The sequence below is a fragment of the Electrophorus electricus genome, chromosome 2 (assembly GCF_041902795.1).
Source record: "Electrophorus electricus isolate QZ-2024a chromosome 2, ASM4190279v1, whole genome shotgun sequence".
Classification (NCBI taxonomy): domain Eukaryota; kingdom Metazoa; phylum Chordata; class Actinopteri; order Gymnotiformes; family Gymnotidae; genus Electrophorus; species Electrophorus electricus.
Window position 1 is genome coordinate 27,509,895 of NC_137498.1, and position 7,126 is coordinate 27,517,020.

The following is a 7,126-nucleotide window of genomic DNA, read 5'->3' on the forward strand; positions in this document are numbered from 1 at the left end:
ATATTAAGAATACTTGTTTTTTTGTGCATTTTGTGAGTGTTTTCATTTGACCAAAATAAAGAGCTCTTTAGCTCAACCTTGCCTCTCGCTTTAGCTCGACCTTGCCTCTCGCTTCCTCTTGCCTCTTGCTTGGAGTTATTATGGATTTCAGTCTCTTGTTTGAAGCTCATTTAAATAATATTTATAGGACTGCCTTTCTCCACCTCAGGAATATTTCAAAGATTAGGAACATGCTCTCCTCACATGATGCTGAAAAGCTAATCCATGCATTTATTACTTCAAGATTGGACTACTGTAATGCCTTACTATCTGACTACTATTAAGTACCTAAACAAGTTCCGCTAGTTCAAAATGCAGTAGCCAGAGCTCTTACTATTTGATCACATCACTCCTATCTTAGTTAATTTACATTGAAAATCTACAGTAGGGGGCAGAGCATTTTCCTATAAAGCTCCCACACCATGGAATAACCTTCCTGTAAATGTTTGTAACTCAGACACTGTCTCAAGATTTAAGGCTAGGCTCAAAAGCTATCTGCACAGTAAGGCATTTTATTAACTACTTCCCATTTTAGGTACATTTACCTGACACTTTTATCCAAAGTGACTTACAATTATGACAGTACAACAAGGTTAAGGGCCTTTGCTCAGGTGCCCAATAGTGTCAACTTGGCAGTGGTGGGAACCAGCAAACTTTTTATTACAAGGCAAGTACCTAAACCACTGAACTATCACTGCTCAAATATATCTTTTGTTACTTGTTTGTTGAGTGCTGAGTACTGATGTTCCAGTGTGCCCTCATGCCTGTGTTTCCTTCTGGATCTATTCTTTTGGCTGTGCTGCCATAGCTAGATCTGCTGGACTCCACATTCGCAAATTATAGTTCCCTGTTTTATACACCCTCATACTTGGATATGCCTACTAATCTAGTTTCTCTTTCTGCCGAGGTACACCTGACCCTGATGTCATGATGTTACTGAGCCTCAAGCCATCTCAGTTGCTATGACTACTCCCACCACCCCCTTATGTCCCCTGCTGTAGCCCACCACACCTCTACCCCAGCCAACTACTTCTACATTGCCCTTAATGGATGTTCTCTTTTGGGATGTGTTTCGGACACATGCACCCCATCGGGACAAGACAGGACCTCTAGAAAATTGTACTAGACATTAATTGCTTATTTTTTCAATTTATCATTAGTTTATTATTTTTCTCTTAAAATTGTTATTATTGTGGTCACCATTGTTGGCCAGAGAAGGATGGGCCCTGTTTCTTTTTTTCCCTGAGTCTTTCTTCCTCTCAATATTTCTTTCTCATGCTCTAGGGAGTTTTTCCTTGCAACTGTTGCCCTTGGCTTGGTCTTGTAAAGCTGCTTTATAAAAACATCTGTTGTAAAAAAGCACTATATAAATACATTTTGATTTAATTTTTGATTTGATATGGATTAACAAGCCAGACTGGCACAGGAATTCTGCACCTTTTATGGTTACCAAAGTCTTTGCTAGCTCAACATCCTTGCTGTTCATCTAAGAGACAAAAATGCGGTACATTATGATATGCAGGATATGCTATCTTTATACATAGCAATGCTTCATTTTGAACCAGAATAGTTATCACCTGGAAATTAGCCTATTGAGCTCTGGAGAACCAATGGTCCTTAGCAATGCCACACTGAATTCATTGTCAATCTGTAAAGACATCATTCCATTGTTAACTAATAGAGGCATTCTTGGAAAAAAGATGAGCCAGTGTTACTGGCTTCCTCTCAACAAGCTTATATTCATTTTCAGAAAAGTTATGTCACTTTCTAATACAGTTGTCCTTAGCTTTGATTTAATAGGCAAGAACTTGTGTTTCCCCTATGTGAAAATTGATTGCTAAATAGTTTTATAAAAGAGTGTGGAAATGAGCCACTCATTTGCTCTGTTAAACCCAGTGAATTTGCAAGAGATGGGTTGGTTTGGTGTCCTTTGGGGTTTATACCACATATAAAGGCTCATAAAACTAGCAGCACAGCCTAATGGAATCTCCTCTGCTTACTTGAACAGTCTAATCTAGTGAAGTGTAAGGCACAACTCTCCTCATATGTTAAGTAGTTGTCACCAGTCATTTTTGTGCATTACAATTTAATTAGAGAGTCCCCTTACTCCATTCTGCTTAGTACTCAGTTCCTATTAATCCCCTCTCATCCATGTCAGCTGCTTTAAAAAAATTAAATTTATTTTCTTACTCTGTTTGTCTACTTCACAATCTTGTTTGATTGAATTTTATTTTGTTAATTTTTGTATGGCTCTATTCTAGTGAATTCTACACATATGGTTCTTCTTCTCCTGTCATTCATTCTATTATTTAATGCAATAGAATCTGTGCAAACTTGCACTAATAATAGGCAAGGGGTACCATTCTTGTGGGGTAGTGGAACTGTTTTGGCATTGCAGGAAAATTCTGAATCAAACTATATGATATGACCAAAATCAGCCTATATGATATGAATATATTAATTTGCCTAAAGATGGTATGACTAATATGGATTTATGAACATATAGTTCAGTAAAGTCTGGTCATAATTGCAATGGTGATTGCCAAGGGCTCCTACTCTTATGTGGTATTAGAATTGTTTTGGCATTATGTGAAATTTTATGAAATAGCTATCCATACTGTCTCATAGCTGTATCATCGATACTGAGATTTTAATATGGATTTATGAGCAAATAGTACAGTTGAATGTGGCTAAACCTGCACTGGTGATAGTCAAGGGCAACCACTCTTGGGTGGATGTGCAATTGTTTTGGCATTGTGGGAAATGTCTGTGGAAAATTTTTGATAATGTGATTTTAATATGGATTTCTGTGCAAATGATACAATTAAATCTGTCCAAACTTACTCGGTTCTTAGCCAAGGGGTACTCCTTTAATGTGGTAGTGGAATTGTTTTGGCATTATGGGAGTGTTTTGAGTAATAGCTAACCATGCTGCTTGTAAGCCCCATGATCTATATTAGGACTTTAAAATGGATTTATGAACAAATGCTACAGTAGTTGAATGTTAAACTACTCTTATGTGGTCATGTAATTGTTTTCGCATTATGGGAAATGTCTGAGAAACACATATCCAAATTCAGCCTATATGAAATGAAAACATTAATTTGCCTAATGGTAATAAGATTTTTAAATGGATTTATAAAAAATGGTAAAGTGAAATCAATCCATTCTTATTGTAATGCATGTAGGCAAAGCAGGATGCAGGGATGAGCTGCGCTGAACAGAAACATACATTTATTATTACACATAACACTTAGACGTAGCTCGCAGGCTATCAGGATCAAGCACCGACAACAGTAATAGTAATAACAGGTGCTTAACAACAGGCCCTCCTCCCAAACGTCCCATTGTGTGTGTGTGTGTGTGTGTGTGTGTGTGTGTGTGTGTGTGTGTGTGTGTGTGTGTGTGTGAATGTTCACCAGTATGACCACGCCCTCCCTGTGTTCCACACCTGGTCCTCATTGTGTGTCATAAGTATGCGTGTATACTATTGTGACACTTACTCTGCTTATAGGGAAGGGCTCCTACTCAAATGTGGTAGTAGATTTGTCTTGGCATTATGAGAAATTCATTAGAAACACATATATAAATTCAGCCTATGTGAAATGAATACAGTAATTCACCTAAAGGTAGTATGGATTTATGAAAAAATGGTACAGTAAAATTTGACCAAACATGCTCCAAGTTCCAATACACTTATGGGCATAATTAGAAATTTCTGAGAAATATATATCCAAATTCAGCCTATACAAAAGGAGTACATTAATTTGCTTAAAGGTAGTACAAATTTAATATGGGTTTATGAAAAATGGTACAGTGAAATTTGTCCAAATGTACTCTGCTATTAGGCAAGAGCCCCTACTCTTATGTGGTAGTGGAATTGTTTTGGTATTATGGGAAATGTCTGAGAAACAGATATCTAAATTTAGCCATTACAAAATTAATACATGTCACTCTCAGCTCATGGACATAATATGAAAGGAATGTTTATTGAATAAGCATAGATTGGAAAAACATACTCAAAAATCATGGACTAACATTCTACTAATGACCAGGATGTCACAGTTGGCCCCTCCTGGCATCCATGTTTCCATGGTTTCCCTGTCTCGTGTCTTCGTTTTGCTTTACCTCCTTGTTGTGATTCCATTCCTTAGTTTAGTTTTCTCTGCCTCTCATTTGGTTTTCCACACCTGTCATTGGCTCCTGTCATGGCCCTAGGTCTCATCATTCCTGGAAAAAAACAGGATCCCATGTATTTTGTTGACAAGATCCCAGGTAAGCACCAAGAGTCTGCCTGTCTTGACCACTGCTGCAGGAGGGAGTGGCCTGAAGCGCAAGATATGAACAAGTGGAGTGAATGCACAGACAATCCATGGTACTCTCAAGTCCAATTGCAAGCTCCCCATCACTTGCAATTTCAAAGCACCAGCGGGTCCTGAGTCTGGTCTGTGGCCAAGGCGAAGGAAAGGGCCCCCTTTTGATCAGGTCAAAGTTTCATCATGGGAATAATTTGTAGGCTATCTTCACTATATACAAGACTATGAATGTTTAAATTGAACATGGAAGAAGAGTTTTCTCCTCATATTGTATTATCATAATACATTTTAAAAAACGTCTGTATTATATGTATAATTTCTAGTCTGAAAAATAATGTCATGGTCTGTATTAGAGGTCTATAAATTAATATCCATATGTTAGAGAGAAATGTTCTGCAAGCATAAGTCAAGTATTATTGTTGTCATACAAGGCAGAAGACTTGGGAAGAACTGTGCATATGACAGAGTAAAGAACTAGGTAGTTGTAGGCAACATGGATAATCAGTTGTGGATCTTAAGCAGACTTGGAATTATCATTATGCTTGGCCTGAGGCTTTGGTGAGTGCACAGCCAGCTGATTATATAAAGTGCTTCACGGAGCCTGCAGCTTGAAAATTTCCATAAATGTGCTACCTTTGAGTGCTTTAGACTCTTAGTGTTTTCTCTTTGTCTTTGTATTGCCACTTAACACGATGCAATAATCAAACAATTTCCTGCTCCATTCATAGAACCAAAGAGACACCATGGAAACCAGCAATTTCTTAAACTTATAGGAAAATTATACAGACATTGCTTCTCAGGGGCACTTGTTGGCACTATTGAGCTACATTATGCTTATTTAACAGTAGCAGTGTTTGGCACAGAGTAGCTTAGTAGTAGTGTAGAACAGCAGCTGCCTCAGTGTAGTATAATGTAGCAGTAGCTATTAGCAGTTAATTCTCAGAAGAGAATGCAAGCTGTATTGATACACACATATACAAGGACATCCACTTATATAGGTGTATATCCACATGTATACTGTCATGATTGGCCCCTACTAGTGTCGCTGTCTCCATGGTTCTCCATCTCATGTTATTGTTTAATTTTCTCCATTCCTGTTCCAGTCCTTGTTTTAGTTTTCTGTTTTATTGGTATCACCTGTTCATTGTTAGGTTTTATAAGTAAAAGTGTATATATACCCCGTGATTGTTCAGTCTTGTTGCTGGTCATTGTTAATCCAGGCCTTGCTCCTGTTTGCTTGTCTTAGTTGGTTTCATATTGCTGCTTGTGTAAGTCTTATTTGTTGTAGCCTGCTTACCTTTTTGTCATCATGTGTTTTATTCCTTTGTTTTACAGTGTATCCTGAAGTCTTCTGCTTGGTAATTTGACCCGAATCTGATTATATATTTGCTCCTAATAAATCTATCTCCTCTCAGCAAATACGTCCACCTCATTATTGCTACATGTTACATATATACACATTCACCCAGTTTTTTTGGGAGGAAATTCTTTCAACATTCTGTACCTGTTTTTAAAATAAGGGAGAGATGGTGGGTGGAGAGGGAGAGAAAGAATGAAAGGGATAGTGACAGAGAGAGAGAGCGCAACAAAGAGCAAGCAGAAAAAGTAGTGAGAAAAAGATGACTCACCCTATAGAAGACCCTCCTATAACTTCAGGCAAGCATGTCTGGCACATAAATAAATGATGATGTGGGGTTCTGATGTGGGTTTCTAATAGCAGTATGAGGCAATTCTCTGTGTCCCTGTCCCTCAGGGTCAGGAATATATTTTCTCTGTTCTGAAAGGTGGAACTGAGGCATTGATTTGCCACAGATCCTCATTCTGGAACTTGATTTGTTTGTATTTTGGACTTTTGAGCCTGCTAATCCACAGATCGCAAGTACAAATGTACAGACAACATGTGCCTACTGTGTTTCTTCAGCTGATGCCAGAATTAGATTTTTGGAAGCTGATCTCCCATGATGTAAATATGCATTCAGTAGACACTTTATTAGAACCATGGCAGGTTGTATTTGACCTGGTCAATTTGTATTTGCCATTTTCAGTTTGTCAGTTTCTGATCACAACAGTGCTGTTTACTCTCCGCTCTGCTGTGTTCACCACAACCCAAAAAATATCTGGTCAGCGGTGATCCTGTGGTCAGAAAGTGAACCCTGATAAATTGATCAGAAGATGGTTGATAAATTATAAATGGATCAGATGAGCTACAGATGAATGATGTAACTATATACTTTTTCATATAAATATAGTTTTAAGTGTAAATTACAAATATAATCATTTAATTCCTAAATACACAAATGGAGCTTCTTGAGGCATTGCCAATAACTTATCCATTTAGTATATAGTTATAGTCTATATTGGTCAAGGACATTATTTTGTGATGTGACTATAATTGCTGTACATTTCTAGTACTTATTTTGCTGCAACTAATATGTAGTGATTTCATCAAAAATATGCAGTCTGGATTTCAGACATTGCACTGAAAAGATAGGAACAGATCCTCAGGTTTTTCAGTGCAACATCTTATATCTTCATGAAAATAACTTAAAATATAATATGAAAACACCAAAATTGTTGTGTTTGAAGTATAGCAACAGTCTTTCTTGCTCACCCAAAGCCAAAAATCAGTACTGGAAGTTTTTAGATAGTTGACATTGAAGTTGTTTCCTGCTACTGCAAGCTTGATTGAACTTCAAACATGTATAGTGAGAGGAAATGGCTGCAGAACTATTTCTGCTTTCTTTGTTAACCCTAATAATTGTTAGAACGGC